The sequence below is a fragment of the Pleurodeles waltl genome, chromosome 8 (genome assembly GCF_031143425.1).
Source record: "Pleurodeles waltl isolate 20211129_DDA chromosome 8, aPleWal1.hap1.20221129, whole genome shotgun sequence".
Lineage (NCBI taxonomy): Eukaryota > Metazoa > Chordata > Amphibia > Caudata > Salamandridae > Pleurodeles > Pleurodeles waltl.
The window spans coordinates 217774099-217802037 of NC_090447.1; positions in this window are offsets into that span (position 1 = coordinate 217774099).

The window sequence follows — 27939 nt, forward strand, 5'->3', positions numbered from 1 at the left end:
TATGATCCAGAATTTCTCCTTGTTCGTGCACTGTCTAAAATTCATTTGTAAACATAAGGTAATGCACAGGCAGTTAATTGAGTTTATCTGTCTGGATGGTTTGTAATCAGTCAATACAAAAATATCATCTTTGCAATGAAATGTGGTGAATCCTCATATAAATGTAACTATGATCTTTTCAAATGTTGCGAATTGTTAGTTGCACGATAAAGTGACAACCTTCAGTAAAATGCTTCTAAGCACTTGATTTCATATCTGTTTTAGGACTATTTGATTTTTATTTATTTAATCATATCATGTCTCTTTTATTACCCAGATCACTGCTTGTTGAAATGATTTCTGATCATATTTCAAAGATAAATTATGATTTAACAAAGTTTTTTTTAAAGTCAATAAACCCCTTATCTGTAACAACGTTTGTTAATTATAATCTACCACCTAATTTCACAACCAGATGTGTTCCTTTTCTTGTGGTGTTTTTCAATGATTGCCTCTCTGATAAATATATTGTAACCCTAATTTCCTTTTCACATATTACATTTTTATTTATCATTCATTACTTCATTTTTCAAAGGAAACTATAGGTTGTTTTGTATTGTTTGCCTAAAACAGAAATATTTCCATTCTATTATGTAAAATGTTCTTGATTCAGATCCACAAAAAACATACAAGTGGTCAATACAACCCTTGTGGTCGGTGTTAAAGCGGCGGTAAGACCGCCAACAGTCCGGCGGTAAAAAAAATGTAATTACGACCATGGCGGAAACACCAACATAGACAGCCACTTTAACACTCCGACCACCACGGCGGTACAAACAAACACAGCGGCGGTCACCGCCAACAGACAGGCGGAGGACAATGTACCGCCCACAGAATTACAACCCATCAATCCGCCACCTTTTGCGGGCGGATTCACCGTGAACAAAAACACGGCGGAAACAGGACTTCGAAAGGAAAACTCACCTCTACATACCCTACGAGGAACCATGACGCCATGGAACCAGAGCTCTAGATTTTTCCAGCCTTTATCTTCCTGCTCCTCTACCAGGAGCACGAATGCCACGGTGAAGACCACAGTGAGTACTGCACCTACGACACACGGGGGGAGGGAAAAAACAGTGACACACACATGCAACACCGCCACCCCCACCCTCACCCATAACAACACACACGCTACTACATCATGATACATCACAGTTACACCCACCAAGCCCCTCTGGAAGAATGCAAGGACAAAAGGAAATGAGTTGAATTATTGTGATATATTCAATTACATACATCAAAAATATTTACAAATATATACATTTATACTATATACAATTAAATACACCAAGAACGTAAGTCCAAGGGAGTCCACCATCATAGTCCGTGGATCACTGGGCCCAAAAGGCATGGGCGAGGCCCACACAAGATACCCGAACAAGACGGGGAGAACACTGCAGGGGCATCAGATAGAAATAAAACAGGCACCTCAGGGGGAAGGGAAAGGGTGGGCACCTCAGCTGGTTGAGTGCACGATGCCAAATTCACAAGGGGGCCCCATGCCCACTGTTCAATCCTGGGGAGTGCAAAGCCACAGTCTCTGAAGTCTCTACAGTGGGTGGTTTGCCCACTGCTATATCCTGGTGAGTGCAAAGCCACAGTCTCTCAAGTGGATGTCAATCTCCACTGGTTCTGGAGGGGGCTTTGTGCCCAGAGTGCTTCATCCTGCCAAGGACTGAAGCAGTGGATGTATCTCTCCACTGGTTCTGGAGGGGGCTTTGTGCCCAGAGTGCTTCATCCTGCCAAGGACTGAGGTAGTGGATGTATCTCTCCACTGGTACTGGAGGGGGCTTTGTGCCAGAGTGCTTCATCCTGCTCGTGGCGGCCTCAGTAGAGTCAGAGCTTTTGGCACTCATGGGCCTGCAATGCTTGTGGCGGCAGTGTCCTTGGCAGCAGTGCTTGTGGCGGAGGTGTCCTGGGCAGCGGGGCTGCTGCTGGTGGTCCTGTCTGGAGCAGTGGGGCTGCTGGCGGTTGCCTCCTGGACAACGGGGCTGCTGTTGGTGGTCCTGCCTGTAGCAGTGGGGCTGATGGCGGTCCTCTCCTGGGCAACAGGGCTGCTGCTGGCGGTCCTGTCTGGGGCAGTGGGGCTGCTGGCAGTCGCCTCCTGGGCAGCGGGGCTGCTGCTGGCGGTCCTCTCTGGGGCAGTGGGGCTTCTGGCTGTCGCCTCCTGGGCCGCGGGGCTGATGGCGGTCTTCTCCGGACTGCTGATCTTCCCAGACTTGCCGGTTTTCTTGTGCCCCTTCCCCATCTTGGAAGGTGTTGCAGCTGACTCCACAATCCTAACTGTACCCCTGGGAGCGGCTTTGGTGGCAGTTGTCTTCCCCCTCTCCCGCCGGGCACTGGCCAACTTTTGATGCTTGACAGGTGGGGGACTGTCCGTGCTGTGGCTCCTTGCCACACTGCCTGCCCTGCTGCCTGGTGCACTCCATAATCCGGTGACTACTGGCCCCACTGGTCCTGTCGATGTTGTGGCTGAGGTGTTAGGTTGTGACCTGGAGAGTCGGGCCCTAGGAGACTGACGGGGTGGGGGAAGTGAGGGAAAGAGGTCAAGGGTGGCCAGGAAAAGTTTCTTAGGAACACTGGGATGGGTAGATGGAGGGGGTTTGGGAGTGAAGCAAGAGGTAATGGTCGTAGGAGGTGTACGTTTGGTGACTTTGGGTGAAGACGCATGGGCGGGAGGCTGTAGTGAGGTGGATGGCTGTTGGGTGGGTGTGTGGCTGCGTTTGTGTACCTTGGGAGGTGCGTTCACAGACACACTGGGAGAGGACACAGGGGATGTGTGAATGATAGTGGGGTGGTGACTGCACGTGAGTGGGGTGTGGTGGTGGGTGTGCTGGTGATGGAGGTAGTGGCTGAAGATGTAGTGCATGCAGATGTGAGTGGAGACGAGACAGGGAGGGATGAGGGAGATGAGGAGGAGGGGGACACAGTGGAGGCAGTGGATGTTGGTATGTCTGCATGTGTCTGATACTTGCGTGAGTGCCTGTGGGATGTGTGGTGCTTATGTTTGCCTGAGCTTCCTTTGTGTGTTGAGGTGTGTGCATGCTGGTCTGATGGTGTGCGTGGGATAGGCTGAGGTACAGGGGTGTGGGTCTGGGTGGAGGAAGTTGGAGGGGGAGGCTAGGGACAGGGACAATGGCTGCCATCAGTGCTGAGGCCAGAGTCTGAAAAGCTCACTGAAGGGCTGCCTGACCACAATCAGTGCCCTCCAGGAATGCATTGGTTTGTTGCAACTGACTCTCTACACCCTGGATGGCATTCAAAATGGTAGACTGCCCAACAGTGAGGGACCTGAGGAGGTCAATGGCCTCCTCACTGAGGGCAGTAGGGGTGACAGGGGCAGGGGGTGAGGTGCCTGGGGCGAAGGTGATGCCCACCCTCCTGGGTGAGCGGGCACGGGGCAAAGGCTGAGGGGCTGCTGGGAGGGCAATGCTGGAGGGCGGGTGGTGGCTGTACCTGTAGATGTGGGGGCACAGATGGGCCCACCACCGCAAGGGAGCTCCCATCAGAGGAGGAGTCCGTATCGCTGGTGTCAGCTCCTGTCCCCTTGCCCTCCGTCCCACTGGTGAATTCAGAGTCCATAGTCTCGCCCTCCAGGGCCATGTGGGATGCAGCTCCCTCCTGCTCCGGTGCCACTGCTCCTCCACCTGATGATGCTAATGCACACAAGTACAGGGAGACCACAAAAAGGGGGGTGGGGGGAGACAGAAGAAAGACATGTTGAGTGCATGCAATACCGCTACCGTTGGCGGACACGACAGACACAGAAGCCCCCTGCACTACGCCGCACACTTGGGGTCCACTATTCAATCTCTGGGACATGGCTTACAAGGATATGGCCGATTTCTGCACACATGGATGTCACAGGAGCCTGACTAGGTGTAGTTGGCCCTGTATCCAGTTGGGGTGGGGTGCCACAGGAAAAGGGGACTTAACTAGCAAACTCGCCCTGGCCTAGGGGAACCCACAGCCCACCTCCCCCACCCAGACACTTACAATGCGCGCTGAATCAGCTGAATGAGATTGTACTCACCCCCTTGTTGCTGCTGTGATGCCCTCAAGCGCCCATCCAACTCCGGGTATGCCACCGCCAGGATCCTGAACATCAGGAGGGTCATGGTGCGATGGGCACCCCTCCCACGTTGGGAAGCCATCCTCAGCTGGGCCTCCGCTGTCTTCTTGCTCCAGCGGCGAATGTCCTCCCATCTTTTCCGGCAGTGGGTGCTCCGTCTGTGGTAGACCCCCAGGGTCCGGACGTCCTTGGCGAAGGCATGCCAAATATCCTTCTTCTGGTGGGCACTGACCTACTGGAATTGTACAGAGGAAAAAGAGAAGCTATTGCCAACTGCACTGTCATAGTCATTGGCCCGCATCCCTACCCTTGCCATGTTCACATTCACTCACCATCGTTTCAAGCACGCCTCATTCTTCCCCCCTATCTTTCATCCACCCCACTCCACACAGGCATTGCCCATACAGCATGCTCCCAGTGTACTTACCTGTTTGTCTGGAGGACCGTAGAGTAGCGTGTACTGGGGGAGGAACCCATCCACAAGTTTTTCCAACTCCTACGTGCTGAAGGCAGGGGCCCTTTCCCCAGACGCACGAGCCATTGTCTCTTCCAGACTGAGGTCACAGCAGCACTTGCAGTGTAGGTCCTCTCCTTTTGAAGATCAAGTATTGAGTGATTGAACAGATAGAAAATGGCGGTCACGTCCATGGCAGTGCAGGCCCTCCCATCTTTTACGGCAGTGGGTTCTCCGTCTGTGGAAGACCCCCTAAGGTCCAGACCTCCTTGGCGATGGCACGCCAAATAGCCTTCTTCTGGTGGGCGCTGACCTAGAGGAATGGTAGAGGTGGAAAGGACATTACTCACCCGTCTGCACCATCATACTCATTGCCCACCAGTTCCCACCAATGCCAGGATGCACACAAATTCCCCATATGCACATGTAGGCCTCAGCCCCCCCATGTATCTTCCAGCCACACCACTCAAAGCAGGCATTGCCCATTCAGCATGCTTACAGTGTACTCACATGTTTGTCTGGAGGGCTGTACAGTTGCGTGTACTGGGGGAGGATCCCATCCACAAGTTTCTCCAACTCCTCCGAAGTGAAGGCAGGTCCCTTTCCCCAGACACATGAGCCATCGTCGCTTTCAGACACAGGTCACAGCAGCACTTGCAGTGTAGGTCCTCTCCTGTTGAAGGTCAGGTATCAAGTGAGTGAACAGACAGAAAATGGCGGTCATGTCCGCAGCGGTGCGTACCGTCACCGCCGGCGTACATCGTCATTGGCTCCTGGGACCCATGGGGTCCAATGTTAACCAATGCAGATTTGCGCCACGGTCTTCGACCGCATACCGGACGGTGTACAACGCCAGCGCAGTTACCTCATATTCCATTGTCCCACTTTACAGGTCAGGCAGCCACTATTTCAGGGGCCCACATGGCATTATTTTTAACTGTGTCACACATACCTAGGCCTTGTCTCAACAGTCATACAGGCAAATTTCAGTTTATGAATAGTTTTCTGAGTAAGCTGTGTTTATGTACCTCAGAGTTGGTTGACTCTGTGCTCGCTGTTCTCCTCCATAGGCACCGTCCGCTGGGGCATGTAAGGAGATGGCGGCATCTTCCGGTGTACAGACCGCTGGTGGACCTGTCGACAATGGAGGAAAGACATGTGATCATCACCTACAGGCTTGATCGTGCCACAATCCATGAACTGTGTGCCCAGTTGGAGCCAGACCTGATGTCAGCTGTCCACCATTCCACAGGAATCCCCCCTCAAGTGCAGGTGCTGTCAGTACTCAATTTCCTTGCAAGTGGGTCATTTCAAACAACAGTGGCCATAGCATTAGGGATGTCCCAGCCTATGTTTTCCAACGTGTTGTTCAGAGTGTTGTCTGCCCTAATGTAACACATGTGGAGCTACATCGTTTTCCCTTAGGTGGAGGATTTGCCCACAGTGAAAGGTGACTTCTATGCCCTGGGACATATCCCCAACATCGTAGGTGCCATTGATGGGACACATGTGACCTTGGTCCCCCCCACAGGAGTGAACAGGTGTACAGAAACCGGAAGAGTTACCATTCGATGAATGTGCAGATGGTGTGTTTGGCAGACCAGGACATCTCCCATGTTAATCCCAAATTCCCTGGCTCAGTGCATGACGCTCACATCCTGCGGATTAGCAGCATCCCTTCTCTGATGGGGCAACTCCAGAGGCACCGTGTGTGGCTATTAGGTGGGCACCTGGAACCAAGTGGGAATAGTTGTCTGGGTCTGGGGATATCCCTAAGAGTTAGTGTGTGTCTAACAGTTGTCCCTCACCATTTGCAGGTGACTCTGGTTACCCCAACCTGTCATGGCTACTGACCCCAGTGAGGAATCCCAGGACAAGGGCAGAGGAACACTACAATGAGGAACATGGGCGAACTAGGAGGATTATAGAGCGGACCTTCGGCCTCCTGAAGGCCAGGTTCCGGTGCCTACATATGACAGGTGGTTCCCTATTCTACTCACCAAAGAAGGTGTGCCAGATCATCGTGGCCTGCTGTATGCTTCACAACTTGGCTTTGCGACGACAGGTGCCTTTTCTGCAGGAGGATGGTCCAGATGGAGGTGTTGTGGCAGCTGTGGAGCCTGTGGACAGTGAAGATGAGGAAGCAGAAGAAGAGGACATCGACAACAGGAACTCAGTGATAATGCAATACTTCCAGTGAGACACAGGTAAGAAGACAAACCTGCCTGCTACATGTACTTTAACACTACTACCTCTCTATCGTCTGTCCTTTTCACCCAGTGTATGGTCACTGAGTTTTCACTTTCCCTTACGATTTCACAGATGTGGGTCCCACTGTGTGACATCTGCTTTGTTTCCTCATGGACTAGAGCTGTGTGACATAGGTATGTTGACATTACATTTGAAAGAGCATTTTGTCACTGTAATTGCTAATACACTAATTCAAAATCACAGACAGACTCCAGATTGTTTTGTGCTTTAAGGGTGTTTATTTACGTGCTCAATATTGGAGGGGTTTGTAAAATGGTGAGGGGTGATGGTGGAGGAATGTTGATGGCAGAGTCCAGTCTATTAGTCTCACAGGTGCATTGTCCAAAGGGGCATAGGAAGTGGAGCTGGGGCAGGTTGAGGATGGACAGGGTGACAAGGTGGGACAAAAGGATGAGAGTCAGGGTGGTCTCATTTCTTGGCGGGGGTCTTGGCATTGTTCTCTGTCTTTGTCCTGGATCTCAGGGACCGTTTGCGAGGTGGTTCTCCATCTGCAGGGGGTGGTGTGGTGGTCCTGTGGCGGTGCCTCCTGTCCACTAGCGCCGGCGGAGGTGGTGGGCAGTTCATCGTCCAGGCTAGTGTCAGGGGCCCCTTGTTGTGCCACAGTGTCCCTTCTGGTGTTGAGGACTTCCTTCAGCACCCCTACAATGGTGCCCAGGATGGAATTGATGGATTTGTGTTCCTCCCTGAAGCCCAAATAATGTTCCTCCTGCAGCAGCTGGGTCTCCTGAAACTTGGCCAGTACCGTTGCCATTGTCTCCTGGGAATGGTGGTAGGCTCCCATGATGTTGGAGAGGGCCTCGTGGAGAGTGGGTTCCCTGGGCCTGTCCTCCCCCTGTCGCAAAGCAGCCCTCCCAGTTCCCCTGTTTCCCTGGGCCTCTGTCCCCTGAACCGTGTGCCCACTGCCACTGCCCCCAGGTCCCTGTTGTTGTTGGGGTGGTGGGTTAGCCTGGGTTCCCTGTAGTGGTGGACACACTGCTGCTTGACGTGTCCTGGGGACAGAGGTATGGGCCCACTGGGTGGGTGCTGTGCTGGTGCTTCCAGAGGGGGGAAGCTCTGTGGTGGCCAGTGACTGTGTCAGGGGAACCGACTGTCCTGAGGTCCCAGATGGGCCTGGCTGGTCGTCTAGATCCAGTTGGACAGAGCTGCTGTCATCACTGTGGGCCTCTTCTGTTGGTGGTGTGGATATGTCTGGACCCTCCTGTCCGGTGACGCTGGGTAGGGGTCCTGCAGGGGTGTTAAAGCATGATTATTGCATCTGTGTGTGCCATGGTGTGCAATGGGTGGGTGACCGTGTACCCCAGTGCTTGCATTCCTGTATGGGACCTTGTGTGATGATGGTTTGGGGGGGTGTATGGGTATGTGCAGTGGCCATGCTTTGGTGATGGGTGTCCATGCTTTGTTGTTGCATGCAGGGCTTGGTGTTCGGATGGGTGGTTTGTGATATTGGGACATTTGTGAGGAGTTGGAGTGATGGGGGTGAGGGCCAGGGTGGGGGTCTGTGATGGCATGCAGGTAGGGTGGGGGATATAGTATTAAAGATTTGACTTACCAGAGTCCATTCCTCCAGCTACTCCTGCAAGGCCCTCAGGATGCAGAATAGCCAAGACTTGCTCCTCCCATGTTGTTAGTTGTGGGGGAGGAGGTGGGGGTCCGCCGTCAGTCCTCTGTACCACGATGTGGTGTCTGGAGACCACGGAACGCACCATCCCCTATAGGTCGTTCCACCTCTTCCTGATGTCATCCCTGTTTCTTGGGTGCTGTCCCACTGCGTTGACCCTGTCCACTATTCTTCACCATAGTTCCATCTTCCTAGCTATGGAGGTGTGCTGCAACTGTGCTCCGAATAGCTGTGGCTCTACCCAGATGAATTCCTCCACCATGACCCTGAGCTCCTCCTCAGAAAACCTGGGGTGTCTTTGCCGTGCCATGGGTGGTGTGGGTGATGTGTGGGTTGGTGTGTGTTGTAATGTGTGGGGTGATATTTAGTTGTGTGTTGTGTGAGATGCGTGGATGTTATGTGGGTGATGGTGTTGAGTGCCTGTGGATGCTCGTTTGTAGATGGTGGTGTCTCTCTCTGGCCGTCAGTCGCAATTGTTGTCGTAGGGATTTGTGGGTGATGTGGGTGTTTGTTTTATATTGTATTGGGTGTGTGGGAGTGGTGTGTGTATGTATATCAGGTGTGTGTATTTGGAATTGTCCAATGTGATAGTGTTTTGTAAGAGTGTATGTATTTTGAGCACGCAGTGTTTACCGCCAATGGAATACTGCGGTTGAAAGACCACCGCGTGGATCCCTGGGTCGTGATAGTGTGGCCGTATTCCTGTTGGCGTGACAGTGGAGGTTTTGTTATCGCTAGTTTATCACTGACCTTTGGTGTGGCGGACTTGTGTGGGTGTCTAAATTTTGGCAGATTCCGAGCTGTGGGTCATAATGACCGTGGCGGAATTCCGCGGCTGCGGCGGTGTGTTGGCGGTCTTCTGCACGGCGGTAAGCAGCTTTTACCGCCAATGTTGGAATGACCCCCCTAATCTAGTTTCAAGCCCCTTTCCAAGTAATTTGTGACATAATTAATGAGTGTGATAGACCTTTTTGTAATGTTTGATTTACTTCAGTGTAGTGTCACCAGAAGTAACCAGGATCAGTACACAATGTTGATTTGGGGATGGCTTACCGTTGCAAACTTTTTCTGCACTGGAAAGAAGCCCTAAAGTAAAGTGTAGTGAAAGAGCACTTGTTAGAAATGGATTCTCTAGTTGGCAGAGTGTATCCAGTCTGTCCAAGTAGGGACCTCACTTTAGTCAGGGTAAGGCAGATACACAGCTCAGCATACCCCTGCTCACCCCTTGGTAGCTAGGCACAAGCAGTCAGGCTTATCTCAGAGGCAATGTGTAAAGTATTTGTACAAATACACACAGTAACACAGTGACAACACCACAAAAGAACACAAATCCAACATAGTAGAAATATTATTTTTTTTAATGAAATCCTCAATAAAAAACACTGAAAAACACAATAGCGCCAACCGGGGCTATCACAACATCGTTGATGGAGTTGTTCCCAACAGTCCGATGCCACTCACGGGGAGGGCGGCACCGGCCACGGAGTTGCATGGATCCCCAGGTATAGTACCTTTGGAAACAAAGGAAAGAAGCTGGTGTAAGGAGTTGGGGAGGTAAGGCATCGCTGGATCCAGTGCGGCGTTGGTTCCTTACTGCAGAGCAGGGGAAGTGATGGAGCATCAGTGCGAGGCTTTGGCCCAGACAATCCAGCAGGATCGATGAATCCGGTGGGTCAAGATATTTTGGGTGTCTGCTTAGGGTAGCGGTCACTGGGCTACAGACGCCGCGGCGGATTTGGGTGTCACAGATGCCGGTGTGATGGCACTTGGGACTCATGATGTTGCAGGACTTCAGTGGGGCTACTACACTGTTGAGCCTGCAGCGTCAGTTGCTGTCGTCACAATCCAGCAGGGACCACAGCTTCGGTGCACCCAGAGTTAGTGTAAAATGTTCTTCTTCTTTGCAGGCCAGCTTTCACTCTCAGGGGCCAAGAAACTGGAATAGGCACCACTTGGCAAGTCACGGTCCTCAGCAGGAGTATGGAGGTGCTAACAGGTGCAGTATTTGATGTCCCTGAGACTTCTTAACAGGAGGCAAGCAGAGTCCAAGTTTCACAAGCAGGATTTCAGAAAGCAAAGTACAGTCCTTTTCTTCTTAAGGCAGAAGCAGCAGCAGCACGCCAGCACAGCAAAGCAACAGACAGAGTGGCAGGTACTTCCTCCTCAAGTTCAAGCTCTTCTCCTTGGCAGAGGTTTCCCTTGATCCAGAAGTAATCTGAAGTTGTGGGGTCTGCAGTCCAGTACTTCTACTCATTTCTGCCTTTGAAGTAGGCACACTTCAAAGTCAGAGAAAAGTCTTTGTAGTGCACAACACCCTGCCTCTTCCTTGCCCTGCTCCAGACACACACCAGGGGGTCAGAGTCTGTATTGTATGAGGGCAGGTAAAGCGCTTCCAAGAACCGGTATCAGCTCCTACCTCCGAATCTGCCTAGGAAGACTCATCAGGAAATGCAGAACATACCTCATATCCCTTTCTGTCGCTCTCCATATATATCTATATATATCTATATATATATACATATATATATATATATATATATATATATATATATATATATATATATATATATATATATTTATATATATATATATATTTACATTTTTCAGAGACCACAAACTCCATATCTCTATCTATTCCCAGGGGGAAAGGGCACTTAAAAGAGATGTAAAGGCAGTCCCCATGTTACCCTATGACAGAGCTAGGCCTTCCAATAGTGAAAGGCGAATTTATGTTATGTTATGTTATATTACCTATAGAGCGCATGGCTACCCACTGGCTTCCCAGCGCTAGAGGACTGTGGACCAGTGCAGGGGGAGAGGGAAACTTAAACCTTGAACAGTAAAGTTTTTTAAGATTTCCGAAATTTAAGTTCATTGGTCGTCATATGAAGGCCAATGGAAAGAGAGTTCCAAAGTTTGGACCCCTGGTAAGCAAGAGTTGCACCTCCCCATCTGGATTTCTTAATTCTGGGGAGGTTAACAAGGAACCCTGAGGCTGACCTCAACTCTCTCTTTGTAAGTAGAAGAGATAGTTCTTAGAATATGGGGACCCCTGTTATGGAGGGATCTGTGTATATAGCATAAAACCTTAAATCGAATACGATGGTCTACGGGGAGCCAGTGAAGTAGATTCAGTCCTGTCTTTACAGAATTCCTTCTGGGTATTTCTAACAAAACACGCGCTGCCGCATTTTGAACACTTTGTAGTTTATTCTTAACATATAAAGGAGATCCGGCAAACAGTCTATTTCCATAGTCTAATCTGGAAATAATAAGAGCTTGGACAATAAGCCTTTTGGCTACCGGCGGAAGAATATGCAAAACCTTTCTAAGAATTCTTAAGAGACCAAAGCAGATACCGGATATATACTTGGCGTGTTGATCCATCAAGAGGGATGGGTCAAGCCATATCCCTAGGCTTTTAATATTCTCACTAGGGGCCGGTATCACTTCTCTGGAACCATCAATCTCCAAAGTCTGAGGAGGGCCAGACTTATGTCCCAGGATCAGCAACTCATTTTTATCATTATTTAAGCGCAATCTGCTATTCGTCATCCATCCTGCAACCGCTTGCAGGCAGGAGGATAGCGAGGCCGTGTTTTCCCTAGAGTTGGAGCTGAGCGAAACCACCAATTGCGTGTCATCAGCATATGTGACAAGTGAGAATCCCCATGATTCCACCAACTCAGCCAGGGGAACCATGTATATAGTAAAAAGCGTGGGGCTGAGTGATGAGCCTTGCGGTTCCACACAGATGTTATGGAATTTGGCTGAGAGGTGGGATCTATCTAAGACCTGAAAGGATCTGTCTTTCAAAAAAGATCTCAGCCAGGCTAGCGCCAATCCTTCTATACCCATATTTCTCATCCTCTGAGCCATCACCTCATGATACACTGTGTCGAAAGCTGCGCTCAGATCTAACAGTATGAATGCTGTAAACTTTCCTTGATCCATGCTCTTCCTGGCTTCTTCCAGGACAGCAATGAGCACAGTTTCCATGCTGTGCTGTGGCCTGAAACTTGTCTGGGTGAGGTGAAGACAATTGTTTGATTCCAGAAAGGAGGATAGTTGCTTGTTGATATGTTTGTCTATAATTTTTGCGGGACTCGGTAGAAGGGAAATAGGTCTGTAGTTCTTCATTTCTGTAGGATCTAGATTAGGAGGGTCATTCTGACCCTGGCGGCCGGTGGCCGCCAGGGCCACCGACCACGGGAGCACCGCCAACAGGCTGGCGGTGCTCCAACGAGCATTCTGACCGCGGCGGTTCAGCCGCGGTCAGAAGCGGAAAGTCAGCGGTCTCCCGCTGACTTTCCGCTGCTCGTGTGAATCCTCCATGGCTGCGGAGCGCGCTCCGCAGCCATGAGGATTCTGACCCCCCCTACCGCCATCCTGTTCATGGCGGGAAAGCCGCCATGAACAGGATGGAGGTAGGGGGGGTCGCGGGGCCCCTGGGGGCCCCTGCCGTGCCCATGCCAATGGCATGGGCACGGCAGGGGCCCCCGTAAGAGGGCCCCGCAAAGTATTTCAGTGTCTGCCTTGCAGACACTGAAATACGCGACGGGTGCCACTGCACCTGTCGCACCTTCCCACTCCGCCGGCTCGATTACGAGCCGGCATCCTCGTGGGAAGGTCGTTTTCCCCTGGGCTGGCGGGCGGTTTTTCAGCAACCGCCCGCCAGCCCAGGGGAAAACTTGTAATACCCGCCGCGGTCTTTTGACCGCGGCGCGGTATTTTGGAGGGCGGCGCGGTATTTTGGAGGGCGGCATCCTGGCGGGCGGCCTCCGCCGCCCGCCAGGGTCATAATGAGGCCCTAGGTTTCTTAAGTAGGGGCTTCACTATGGTATGTTTCCATAATCCGGGGACTTCACCCGTAGATATGGAATTATTCAGCATATTAGCTATTTCAGGAACGATCACCCTGCCACTTTGTGCAAGTATTTGCTGAGGGGCAGGATCTAAAGGCGAGCCGGACTTGAGATTAGTTAAGTATGAGGATACTTCCTCTGGAGAAATAGGGGTAAACTGAGTGAGAGAGGCCCCGTCCTTTATAAAAGGAGAGGCCTGATCTTCTAGCCTAGAGGGAGATTCTGGAAAGTTGGAATAAATATCCAGGATCTTTTGATGGAAGAATCCTGCTAGTTTGGTACTGTGTTTTACTGAGGCTTTAATGGAATTCTCCTTGCCAGGTACTTGAATAATCTCTCTTAATATCTGGTATACTACTTTAGGAGATCCAGCCGATCCCTCAATCCTTTCTGCGTAGTAGGTCCTCTGTGCTAGTTTTATCTCCTGGTGTTAGGCTCTAATCTCCTTTCTATAGTCCTCCCTATCTGCTGATTCATATGATTTCCTCCATATTCTTTATAACCTCTTACAGTTCTTTTTAGGTCGGTGGAGGTCCAAGGAAAACCAAGGGGAAATGGTGTTCTTACGTGACCCTGTTTTAGTCCGGGAAGGAAGAGTGCAGTCCAGATTATCTGTGATCCAGTCATTGAATTTCTCTGGCTCACAGTTAGTCCCACCAAGGGAGTTAGGTTTCCAGACCTCAAGTACCCTATTCCACTCTTCAGCAGAGAGCTTGTGCCAGCTCCTGCCCTTTTGCTTAACAGGCTGTAAGTGGGAGCTTCTCAGTTTCATAGTGAGGTTCAAAGGAATGGAGAAATGGTCTGTCCAAGGTAGGGGAAAAGGGGGTTTCGGTATAAGTGCCGCCAAATTGCTGAACACTAAATCGATTGTATGCCCCCTTTCATGAGTGGGGCCCTTCACTAATTGTTCTAACCCCAAGGCTTCCAATTCACCTAGGAGTTTTTTCGTGGAGGGTAGGCCTAAATTCTCGTCTTGGATATTAAAATCCCCCAATATAGGGAAATTAGGTCTCTTGCAGATTAGGTCCGCCACGAGGTCAGGGAAGGAGTTGAGGAAATTTTCATATGACACTGGAGGGCGATACAATAGTACTCATTAGAAAGTAAATAGTGGGTCTAGAGCCAGGGAGAATGCCATACCTTCTCGTTCTAATAACTGGAGAGGTTGAGAAGTCATCTTAAAAGTGTCTTTGTAGATTATAGCGATACCCCCCCAGTATTTTACTAGCAGGACACATAAAACACACCAGCACATGACCTATCTTTTACATACACTGCACCCTGCCCATGAGGGTACCTAGGGCCTTTTTTAGGGGTGACTTACATGTAGTAAAAGGGAAGGTGTCCCCCTATAATCACTCATGAATTTCAAGGAACAGCTCTATCTACTAACATTTGTAGATGGGGCTTTGCACCAAAAGTGTAGACCTCTGAAAAGGAGATAATAGGTTAGGAGAAAGATGTGATTTCTTTTGAGTTGCAGCCAAGAACAATGGCTAGCATGAGTATGCAGGACAATTCATGCTACTATGCAGGATTAATTCAAGATAAGATTAATAATATATTTTGCTGAAAGGGGTACAATGTTCATTTTGAGGAGAAGCTAATAGGTTTCCAGCACACGTGTTCCTCTTCTTAGTGTTGTTGTTCTTAAGGTTTCTCTTGAAGCCATTCACTTTAATGTATTGTTCATTAACACATCTCAATTTTTCATAATAAAGAGTACTACTTCACTGTAAGCTATGTCAACCCCTTGCAAGCTGCTTTATTCTTCTTTCCATCCATACGGATGCCTTCAACCAAGATCACAAAGACCAGGAATTAAACAGATGAGACTTCAGCAGCTGGAATTGATCTTCCCATATATGTCTTCAATGGTCTTCAAAGGTGGCTGAAAATACTACCAAATCAACCAAATATGCATTTATGTAAATACCCAAAATGTCTCTGAAGACTGCGTGAATAAAATCCTGAAAATGGGCAAGGGTTCAGGAGAAGCCAAAGACATCATCAGGTACTCGTTTTTTATTTTCTTCTTTCATTGATCACATACCTGGATTCTGACAGGGGTGGGAGAATGTTTTATTCTGCCTGAGTAATTGGCGGGATTTGGTAATTCCTCGTTACTCTTGTAACGTGAAATTCTGGCAAAATTCCACCAATTTCAGTGTGGCAGAATTTTTCCAATAAAGCTCCGGAAATGGGAGCTGGTAAGCGAGATTCGGCCTCCCCTAGTTTGAATTTCTAACGCATGCGGTCATGGGTGGTTATGAGCAGTCATTTTCAGAGCGCTGATCCCTGAGTAAATTTGCTGCAGCTTGAGTAGATTTTTCACTAGAGGAGCAGCAAAATAAACTTAGATGGCTGTGTGCTCTTGTGTACTCCATGGTTCCGTTCACTCTGATTTTTTTGTGCTGCTCATGCTACCCATGCTTAATTATAGCACGAGCAATGCCACAAGAATACTTTCCACTCATTGGCAGAACTCTGTGGGATTTTGCTGAGTCTTTATGTAACTCAACGGAATTCAGCAAATTGAAACTCCGCAACTTCTGCCCACCCCTAAATTTAGATTGAGTTATGTGCCGCTCTCAGCTCTAACTTATAAAATGTACCAACATCCTTGATCATATCCAGAAGTACAGAAATCAGAGACAATGAGCAGCTTTTTTTTATTTTAATAGCACTGAATTCTTTTTAGTCAATTTTGGGTCTGAAAGTACCATCAAGTTTGGGGAGGGAGCCCCTGCTGGAGACTTGAAACATTACATATACCCTTCAGCTTAACTTAAATCGTCTATAAATATTCCTTTAACACTTAGGCCCTCATCATGGTATTGGCAGGCGGCGGAGGCCCCCCAATGTCTTTCCGCCACCAGGCCACACGGGCGGCCTGAACCCTGACAACCCTATTTTGAGTTCCCTGGTGGGCGGGCGGGCCAAGTGGGGAAGAGGGCCGTAACGTTGCAGCCGGCCCGTAATTCAGGCAGCGGAATGAGTGATGGGACTGTGCATGGGGGCCCCTGCACTGCCCATGCCAGGTACATGGGCAGTGCAGGGGCCCCCCAAGTCTGCCACTCCGCCAGCCTTTTCATGGTGGTGTAGACCACCATGGACAGGCTGGCGGATGGAGACTCATAATCCCTAACGCTACCCTTTGGGATTATAACCACCGGGACAGCCAGGTTGCAGACTGGTGGTAGCCTAGTGGTGTAAGTGGTTCGACCGTGGCAGCTCCGCCACGGTCATAATGAGGCGGTCGGATCGCCATGACGGGGAGGTCCGGCCACCACAGTGACCCGTAATAATGTCATAATGACCCCCATAGTACTTGATTTAAAATTTGGCAGACAGATGACTAGCTCACAAACGTGATGGATTTCCTGATAACTAGGACTATCAGGATATAATTCACTTGTAATTAGGTGGACAGATATCTGTCATGTTTGTGAAGGAGTAACGTCTACCATACTCTAAATCAGCCCTTTAATTTTCAATTATTATAAGAGTATAGAGGTAACCAGGTGGCCGTCATCCCCAAGTATTCACTCTAATTGCTCAATCATAGCAGATGAGTTGGAGACTGGTCAGCTCCCTCATGCTAAATATATCACAAAAATCTTGGTAAGCCAAAGTTATCTGCAATTTTCAGCAACTGTGAAGAAGACCAATAATTTTCTTTGAGAATATATTGAGATACAGGGAAAACAAAGTTGATAAACCAGCTTATGTGTGGGTTGTATAGTTATAGCCAAATAGTGCCTTGCACCACTGGAACAGACGCTGAACCATTGAGTTCAAACATTTCTTCCATATGACCATTCTCCATAGTCATCAGCAGTAATTAGGTTGTAAAGTAAACTGCTCTGACATGCCCTGGTTCTTCCGTAGAAACAGTCTCAATAGGAGGAAAAAGAGGAAAGCTTCTAAATCTTTGTTTAAATTTTCCCCCTCTTTCCTCTTCACAATTTCTCTGCTGTACTTTAATCTGCAATATCAGATCAGTAACCAATGTTGAAGTTGTAGGGCAGATCACAGCTATGGATAGCAAATCTTTTATTTCTTTATAACAAAAGTGTCTGCTGCTTTTCATCTTCTTGCTTCTTTTCAAGGGTAGAGGAGATCAGTTTCACAAATTTGCTAAAATGCTCAAACCCTGAACTCGGTTTCAGGAGTGCCCATTACAAGGCATCTGTGATCATTAATGATAACTATAGTGAAGTATGACAACATTACAGATGGCTTGGTGCTATTGGTTGCAAATTGCTGAGGCTGAATGTTAAACTTTAAATGGCATTATGCAATGGAAAACTGGTACTGTGAGGATCCCCTCTAAATTGATAAGGTGCTGCCAACTGAGGGAATACAGGCCAAATTCTGAGGATCTGGACATAAGGAGGATTGTCTGAATTGGATTGTATGAGTTCTGAAGCTAGGACGATCACCTCTGGAAGCTACCTTCCCAGCCAGTGAAGGGAACACCAAGCTGGAATGTGGTCTAAAGAACGGGCCAGATGGAAAAACCAACACGGCAGAAAAAAACTCCTGAATTCACCAGTGCAACTACAGCAGGCTGCAAGCCAAGAAGGAAAACAAACCAGAAACCTGGACTATAGGAGCCTTGCAATGCTCTAGAGAATCTCTCCAAGGCTTTTATATAGGAAGAAAAGAACTGGAAGAAATCAAATGTTAAAATTAAGTAAAACCCCACACAGTAAATTGGGAAAGTTCCATAGGAAAACATTGAACGGTGGCCATGATGGATTGGGAAAGGCATAAGGAAGCCCCGCCCCATCATCGCGGCACCAGTGCATGCTTGTCAAGGAGCAGGAAAATTTGACCCTTGGAATGCCGACCATGCACCCCTTCCAAACAAGACAGCACCATGCAGGACCCCCCAGCAGAGCTTGCATTCGAAGGTAAATGTGGGCCTGACCACCTTAAACGTCCAAGCCCAGTTGTGGGCCATGTATGCAGAGCGAATCTGGCTGGAAAACAATGGCATGGTCCAAGAGCATGCTTGACACAAATGGGCATTGACCTGAGACCCTTGTGTCAAGCCTTAACCCTGCTGATGAGGGTGACTTTGGAGAATCCAGGTTTGGGGCCTCAGATTGTGGTTGCACAAACAATTGATTAATTTTCTACAACAAATCTTTTGCTCATGATGCAGTTTCTAGATCACAATGGATCTTGGCCATCTCTTTAACCATGACTTGCAAAGTATTGAAGCCAGAATTCATATGCCATGTTATAAGGGCCTGTTAAATTGTTTGAATGTGTAAGTAAACTCTTCCCTTCTAGTCAAGGCTGCTGCTGGCAAGAGAAGAAAAGAGTTCACAAAATGAGGGAAGAACATGAAGGCACAATTTGCAACAACTGGTACAGAATGTCATCAGTTCTCATTTCAAGGCAATCCTTCACTTTGTTTCATCTAATAATTGGTGCATCCTCGAGAGAGCAAAGTAACATAACCATATTGCACAGAATGTCAATAAATGTACTTAACAGTGTGTGCTAAAGTCAAGTTGTTTATCCCATGGAATACTAAAACAACTCATGGGACATGAGCACTGCTGGCACATACTTGTATGGTGAACAGCAAATAAAACACGAGCTTAACCTCCCAAAAATGAGGTAATGAAGAAGTGAAGGATGTTGGGAAATGGGATAGGGACCAAGAAGATTAGGCATTTTCAGTTTTCTTTTTTGTCATCAATATGCTCCAACTTCGTGTGAAGAAATAGTGCTATTTGGATCTCCAAATGTATGTAGTTGATGTCCAGCTAGTCATGAAATTTAGTACAGGCAAGACTCATTTCTGTGAGGATTTTGACTCTGTTGAGCATTTTATAGGTATTTATAAAGATTTGTCACTACATGGGTCTAGGACAGAGATTATGGTTTCCAGGCTCCTTTCCATAAAACCTCTTCCTTTTTCAGAGCTTGCCTAGCTATGGTGACAAGCAATTCTTGTGACAAATATGGAGTTTTAATTGACTAAAACTTGTATATGAAGACTAGAATACATTTGTGTTTTAAATAGTAACATGCATCTACATGTAATAAAAACAAATATGACTATAGTAGGGTATCTTTTATCAGTGTAGTAATTTTCTTGTGTCCCTACTATAGCAGCACCATTCACATAAGCTTAAAAACAAAACAATATAAAAGCTGTAAGGCAAAGGAGCCAGCTTAGTAATTGCCGTACTATCCATTGGACATACTTTACAGAACTGAAGCCCTCATGAACGCTCTAGAAGGGTAGTCCATCAGTCTGCCATGGGGCAAAAGCTACGGCCTTCACCACCATGGGGCAGAATTATCCACCCTAATTAGAGAACCCCATTTTCCTGGTGAGGATATCTGTGCAGTGTAGTGAGAAGCCACGGCAGTGGCTCTCTTCACAGCAGTGGAGGGTACCATATTTAAAGCACTTGTACAGGAAACGTTTTTCATTACCAAAAATAAATTTCCAAAATAAGAGTTAGTTTTCTCTAAACAAAAAATGATTTGCCCAAAACACATGGGAGCCATTCTGCATTTTTTCTGCTCTTCAAACCAATTGCAGTCATGGACAGGGAACATAAGTGATAATCACTCTACCCTCAATGTTGCAGAACAATGGTTATTGTGACCCGGTGAAGCAGATGGAAGATCCATTAGTATAAAACAGGTGATTTCCTCAACTCTAGGTCATGCAATTTGTAGTAGTGGGGAAAATATAAAAATCAGATAGCAGAATCTTCATCTTCAACACCTTCTACAGCCTATTCAATATATACCACATTTTACTCTTGTGGAAGCGCACACTTCTAGACTTTAAAGGGGCTGGGTGGAGAGGAAGGATGGTGCTGGGGTGGTAATGAATGCTGCAAGCTTAGAGGTGTGTAGCCCCTTGATTTCCTACTCGGTAAGGTTATCTTGTAGATCACTGTGCTTTCCTGTGTGCTGGGAAACTGCAGGATTTCCAAACACACAGGAAAAACATGGCTCTGGTTACTGCTATGCAGCACTGGATGGCCACTAGACCAAATAAGCACCACTTTCACCTCAATGACCATGTCCATCACCTTTCTGTCATTCCAAACTATAATTTGGCTTCCTCTTTAAGTGAAAGACAAATGTGGCAATTGGCAAGGACAGAACCTAATGGAGGTGGTGGAGATTGTGGCTGGTTGAAGGTGGTGATTCCACTCAGGTCTACTTAGAGTTATAAGGTATCAGGAAATATATTGTAAGAGCTTATATTACTTAATTAATAAAATAGTTTAATACTTGATGCAAAATTAGACTGGGTGATTAGATCAAAAATCAATGTGCAAAGACTTAGCTGTGGAACAGTTGCAGCTTTGGGATTACCTTCTTGAATTCCATGTTTAGTGCCATAAACTTTTCATATAAAGCATTTCCAGTATCTATTGAATATTCAGTGATCTATTAAAGACTTTTAGTTTAGGAGAGCTATTGAGATATTGAGATGTGTTAGACCTGTCAACCTTAGGTTAGTCTGCCCCCAAATGTTTTTCCTCACTCCTCCATATTTGTCTGATCTCATGTTTGTTGGCCTGAAGACTCGGTATATTTTATCACTGCTAACCGGTTCTAAAAAGCATATGCTCACTCCTTAAAGCATGGTAAAATTGGATTATGCCCACTCAACGTATTTACTTTAATTATAGGTCCTTAGTAATGTGGTACAGGCGCCCAGGGCCTGTAAATTAAATGCTATGAGTACACCTGCAACACTTGTTGTGCTGCCCCCTTAAGTAGCTTTGCAAACCTGTCTCAGGCCTGCATTGCAGCCTGTGAATGCAGTTTCATACTGCCCTGTCGACCTGGCAATATAAACCTTGTGACGGGCCCAGACTTTCATTCTTAGTGCATAGAAGTTACCCATTATGTTGGCCCTAAATGGCCCGGGGGCAGGGTGCAAAGTATTTAAAAAGTAGGGCATGTAATTCTAAGTTTTCTATGCTCTGATAGTGAAAAACCCTTCAATTCATTTTTTACTATTGCAAGTCCTACCTCTCCCATAGCATAACATTGGGGTTACATTATTACATTTAATAGAGATAACATTTAAAAGGGAAAAGGTAACCAGTTTATATGTGGTGTCTTTCAAATTGTACTGAAAAATCCTCTTTTATGGTGAAGTCAGATTTTAAATTAAAATTTTGAAAATTCCACTTTCAGGAAGTAGGCAATTTTCTGCCTTAGCCGTTTAGTGCCTGCAGCCTGTGTCTGGATCTCATTACTATGCATTGTTGCCAGTTGGTCTTTGCGTAATCCTTCTAGATAGCTACATACAATACAGAGCTTAGGTAGGTCTGGACGAGCCATGACTGTCAGAATGGGAGGGTGGAGTTAGGCACAGCCCCACTTACAATTGAATAGGCTGTGTACTGCACTCACATGAAGGATTGCATACTCCCTGTAGGCAGGCGAGGTGAGCATTTTAAAAGGAATCCTCTAAAAGTTTCTTTCTTTGATAGAAGGCACCAGGTATAAATAGTGGACCTCAGACACTAAGGGCCTCATTACAACTTTGGCAGTCTTTTCAGAAGACCGCCGCAGTGGCGGCCGCCAAATGACCACAATGTTGGCGGTCATCAGACCTTCATATTAAGAGTCACACACTGGAGACCGCCACTAAACCGCCACAATGTGACTCCACCAAGATACAGGTGGGAGGGAAAGAGGCAGTTCCACCACCAGCCCGACAACTTACCACCCACCAATTATGATCCACAAAACAGCACAGCAGTTATACCATGGCAGAAAAACATTCGCAGTGCGAAGCATAATGCACACAAACTCACCTCGGACTGAATACATCATTACACTGGACAGCTCAAAAACCCAACACCTGACACACACACACACACAGCAGACACAGCTACTCCCTGCACTATATACCACCCCCACATATAACCCACAATACTTTGCAACTCAAACCACATTCGCAGACACCGAGAGCAGGCAAAAATTGACAGACACCACCTTTACACGTTAGGCACACATACACATCTCGTTCAGCAATACACACAAACACCACAACCGACCACCGCATACAACTAAACACACCACCCCAGCCAGCAACATACACTACACCCTTTCACACAACACCCAGCCCCACCCACAATACAACCACAACCATGTCCCGACAAAAGCACCCACTCTTCACAGATGATGAGGTGAGGGTCATGGTTGATGAAATTGTCAGGGTAGCGCCACAACTGTTTGGAGCACAGGTCCGGTAAACCTCCATTGCCAGGAAAATGGAGTTCTGGCATAGAATTGTCAACAGGGTCAACTCAATAGGCAACCATCAACGCACAAGGGAGGACATCAGTGAGAGGTGGAATGACCTATGGGGGAAGGTGTGTTCTATGACATCACACCACAAGATTGAAGTGCAGAAGACTGCTGATGGCCCCACTCATCCTCCCTCAGAATTTACATTATGGGAGGAGAATATCTTGGACATCCTGCACCTAGAGGGCCTGACTGGAATACCTAGAGGACTGGACTCTGGTAAGTAACTACCACTCTTCTAGCACACATGCGTCCTCTCCAGCATGCTTCCACACCAACCAAACACTCCCTAATTCACTCTGTCTCCCACTACACCTCCCACTTAATCACCCAATTCCCCTCTCCAGCATGCCACACCACCACCCAGCCCCAATGCCCACACAGTCCCTAGCAAGTGCACAGTTAGCAGTGCCAATAACAATCACTATGACTCCCACACTGGCCCATATACATCAAAACCTTCAATGTCAACTTCACAGCACATCTCTTGCAGGTATGACTATTGCACTAGCTACACCAACTGGATGTGTCAACTGAGGAACACTACATGGCAATGACAACAATGCAATGGCACTACATATTGGCAAACACGGCCAAACATAGCCACAGTACTGTCACCAAACCTAAAAGCCACTTATGCAGATCAACAATCCTGAAATGGAATGAGCATGGGCTAGAAAGTAAAAAGGGAAACCCCATGCACCAAATGCCCTGACAGGACAAGTTACCATGCATACACACAAACCCTCCTCCCACTTGGACACTGTTAGAAATGGGGTCTTTGGTTGGCAGTCGGGTTATACCCTGTCAGGTTAATGGATATCCACACATAGATAACCCCTGCTTACCCCCCTTGGCAGCTTGGTGCAAGCAGATAGGCTTATCTCAGAAGCAATGTATAAAGTATTTGTGCCAACACACACAGTGATACAGTAAAAACGCTACAAAATGGACACCACACAAGTTTAGAAAATTAGGTAATATTTATCTAAATCAAACAAGACCAAAATGACAAAAACCCAACATACACAAATTAAAATATGAATTTCCAAAAGAATAAGAGTCTTACTCCATAGAAAACAATGGAAATGTTGATTTTGCACAAAGTACCTGGTTAGTGTAAAAAATAAAGCCGCACGAGCGAGCTTGCATTGGAAAAGGCAGCAATGTGTCAATTCCTTCCTCGCAAGGGAGGCTGTGCATTGTTTCTTCTCCGGTCGGGTCGGCAATGCATCGCTGTTCTCCCTCGCAAGAGAGTGATGCATCGATTTCCAGATGGGGCTCCTTGGATTTGCGCAGAGTCGGGTTGACTTTGACACCTGGGAACGATGCGTGTAAATTACTTTTGCACAGTGTTAGAAAACCACACTTTGTGTGGTTTGCGTCATTATCAGCAGCTGCAAGCGGGTGTTGCGTGTCCTTTCTCCAGCTGCGATGCATGGATCTCCCAGCCACGATGCAGCTGGAGCATCGATTTTAGCCACGAGGCTGGAAGCGCATCGTTTATCAGCCGCGTTGCAGAATGTGTTAAACAATGTCACCGCCAGGCATTCTGTGTGTGGATTTTCAGCTTTTGTCTGCCAACTTCACCTTTCAGGGGCCTATGGACTGGATAGAACGCCACTTAGCAGGGCAGGATCTCAGCAGAGAGTCCAGATGCTAGCAGAGGAAGTCTTTGATGGCCATGAGACTTCAAAACAGGAGCCAAACTCAGGTCAAGCCTTTGGAGACTCTTCACAAGCAGGAATATACCACAAAGTCCAGCCTTTGTTCCCTTTCACAGGCAGAAGCAGCTGCTGTAGGATAGCTCAACAAAGCACAGGCACAGGCAGAGGCAGCACTCCTCCTCAGCTCTTCAGCTCTTCTCATTGGCAGAGGTTCCTCTTGGTTCCAGAAGTGATCTAAGAGTCTGGGGTTTTGGGTCCAATAGTTTCTGCCTTTGAAGTAGGAAACTTCAGAGGAAAGTCTCTGTTGTTCAAATGATCCTGCCTTGCCCAGATCAGGCCCCAAACAACACCAGGGGGGTTGAGACTGCATTGTTTGACGGCAGGCACAGCCCTTTCAGGGGTAAGTGACCACTCCTCGATCCACTCTAGCTTAGATAGCTCATCAGGATATTCAGGCTATGCCCCAGCTCCCTTTGTCTCACTGTCTAGACGGGATTCACAAACAGCCCTACTGTCAAACTGACCCAGTCAGGCAATCCACAAACAGGCAAAGTCACAGAATGGTTTAAGCAAGAAAATGCATACTTTCTAAAAGTGGCACTTTCAAACTAACAGTCTAAAAAACAACTTCACTAAAATATGTTTTTTAAAATTGTGAGTTCAGAGACCCCAAATTCCATATTTCCATCTGCTCTCAAAGGGAATCTACATTTTAATAATATTTAAAGGCAGCTCTCATGGTAACCTATGAGAGAGATAGGCCTTGTAACAGTGAAGAGTGAATTTAGCAGTACTTCACTAATAGGACATGTAACACACATCAGTACATGTCCCACTTTTAACATATACTTCACCCTGCCCATGGGGCTACCTAGTGGTGAATTATATGTATGAAAAGGGAAGGTTTAGGCCTGGAAAGTGGGTACATTTGCCAAGTCGAATTTGTAGTTTAAAACTGCACACACAGACACTGCAGTGGCAGGTCTGAGCCATGTTTACAGGGCTACTTATGGGGGTGGGACAACCAGTGCTGCAGGCCCACTAGTAGAATTTGATTTACAGGCCCTGTGCACTTCTAGTGCACTTTAGTAGGGACTTACTAGAGAATCAAATATGTCAACAATGGATAAGGCAATTACACATACACTTTACAAAGGAACACTTGCACTTTACCTCTGGTTAGCACTGGTGAAGTGCTCAGAGTATCAAAAACAGCAAAAACACAGTCCAGCACAAATCAACAACCTGGGAAGCAGAGGCAAAAGGTTTAGTAGAGACCATGCCAAGGATGCTAAGTCTAACAGACACCATGCTGCAATGTACAGCCAACCCCACTCACATCTAGCAAGCCTGATTTGCCTGAAGCAAACAGGGCACACCTGTCGTGTAAACCATCAAACAGGACCTGAACCCACCCACCCACTAAAAATTACCTAGGCTGATTGACACCTATCCTCAATGGAGCATGGTACACATGTCACAATCCATTATGTTTGCAGTGCTGTACCTATCTTTGTCATTGCTGGGAATTATAGCAAGCCATTGTATACATCAGACAAAGAGATAACCAATGACACGTCCAGCATTTAACTCTCTCTCACTCCATCCACAGATACCCCTGCCACTGCCACCATGGAGAGGGTACCAGAGAGAGCTAGCCCTCCTCAGGGTGAAGGCCCCAATGAGGACAACGCCTCTGGATGTCTGCACAATGACTTACCTGACCCATCTCAGACACTTGGTCAGTCCACCACTCCCTGCCTCACCTTGCCCACATCAACTCCCCACCCTGTGGAATCAACAGCAAAGGCCAACCCTTCATCCCTAAACCTGTGTCCCAGGGACAATTCCATCAATAGTGTGCCCCACAGTTCAGGGACCTGAGTCGATCCCTCACACTCATGACAATGAAGGAATGTAGGAGTGGGCACACTGTGCCAGGGACAGGTACAGAGGGAACCTGTGGGCCAGAGGGCGGGGCACCTGAGGGAGTCAACTGACCAACAAACCATCTCCCAAGTCCTGAGAGCACATCAACAATCCCAAGACAGGATGGGCCAGATCATTACCATGTTGGGGGAAACCAAATGCTGCAGAGGGAATACCACCAGGAGGTCATGCAGCAGTGGCAGGCCCACAATGCCACCATGACCTCCATTGCAGGGGTGGTCAGGTACCTCAACACCACCCTGCATACTTCCACCACCCAGCAGCAGGCCCCTTCCACTAACCACATCACATCTGAGCCTTCCACATCTGCCACAGCTAGTAGAATGGAGGCCCTGCCAGGGGAACCACAGGCCTCTGGCACCCCTCCCTCTGTAGCTGATGAACCCCCCTACAAATGTAAACATCCATCCAGACATCCAGCTGGAACAGATACCAAGACCAAACCTACTGCTAGGAAGTGAAACTCTCCAGATTTTTCTCCCTTGTGTGCCACTTAGACATCCTCTTGGCTGTTCAATGACATTTTCCCATGGCCCATGAGCACTTGACCTGTACTACCTACAGCTGTGCTACCTACTCTAATGATTACAGCTACCTTGGCCCAATCATCACCTGTTTGTCACTGTATGCACCATAGATTGTTCACATTTCATCTGTATGCCCAATAAATACTATTGATCACAGCAAAAGCATAGGTGTCTTTATTTGAACATATACAAATGTTTTGTCTGCAAAATGTTATGTGGGTATGCATCAAAAAACAGGCAGTGTAATGAGTATGTGAAGTTTGGCAAACAGGCATACTGATACATGTACAATTGATGATGTCTGGTTGCAGACATCATGCATTCCTAGGTGCAAAACTTGTGGGGATGTTACCTTAAAACCAATGGGATGGTATTAGAGGTGGTAAGTGCCTTGGCAGGTCTTGTACATGTCACCATGGTATGTATATGAGATGTATGACAATGGCCTAGCACTTGATATGCTACATTGCAAAGTTACTGCCTACATCATGTCCTAGTTGTAAGTTGGGGGTACATCTGATGGGCTGGGACTTTTCTGCCTGCCTTGGACAGGCTGAAGTTGCAGATTAGGAGAGGTTGGCCTATCACTTGTCACATGGCAGGTTGATATGATTCTAATGTTGCATTTAGTTTCCCCTGGCTGGCTTATGTAGTAGTGGAATGTGTAAGAGGTGTACACACAGTGGTGCAGGTCCATGTGTTCCTAATGCTTCCTGACATTTACCGTCTGAAATGTGTGTTGTCTGGGCTCTGTGATAGGTATTGGCATTTCTGTAAAGGTTTTTGAGGGTGGAGTTGTCAAGTTGTGCAGTCTGACCAGTGTGACTGCATGTGTTGTGGCACTGTGGCATTGTAAGTGGACCATGATCTAATCTGTGTGTTTCGGAAGTGCATCTGTTGGGAAACTGCACTCAGTGATTGATTATGGAAGTGTCGTATGTGACCTATGGGCCTTTGTAGATGCACTTGACAGTATGATCAGTTGTGATATAAATGTGTTTGGTGTCTGCTGATCTGGCCATATGATTGGATCAGGTTATTCAAATGGCTATACCTCAGACTCTTATTTTACATATCAGATGTCAACTGTTTGGGTGTCTGACTTGTAAAGGCAAATTCATTGTTGATTTCCATATGGGCATCACTGTAGAG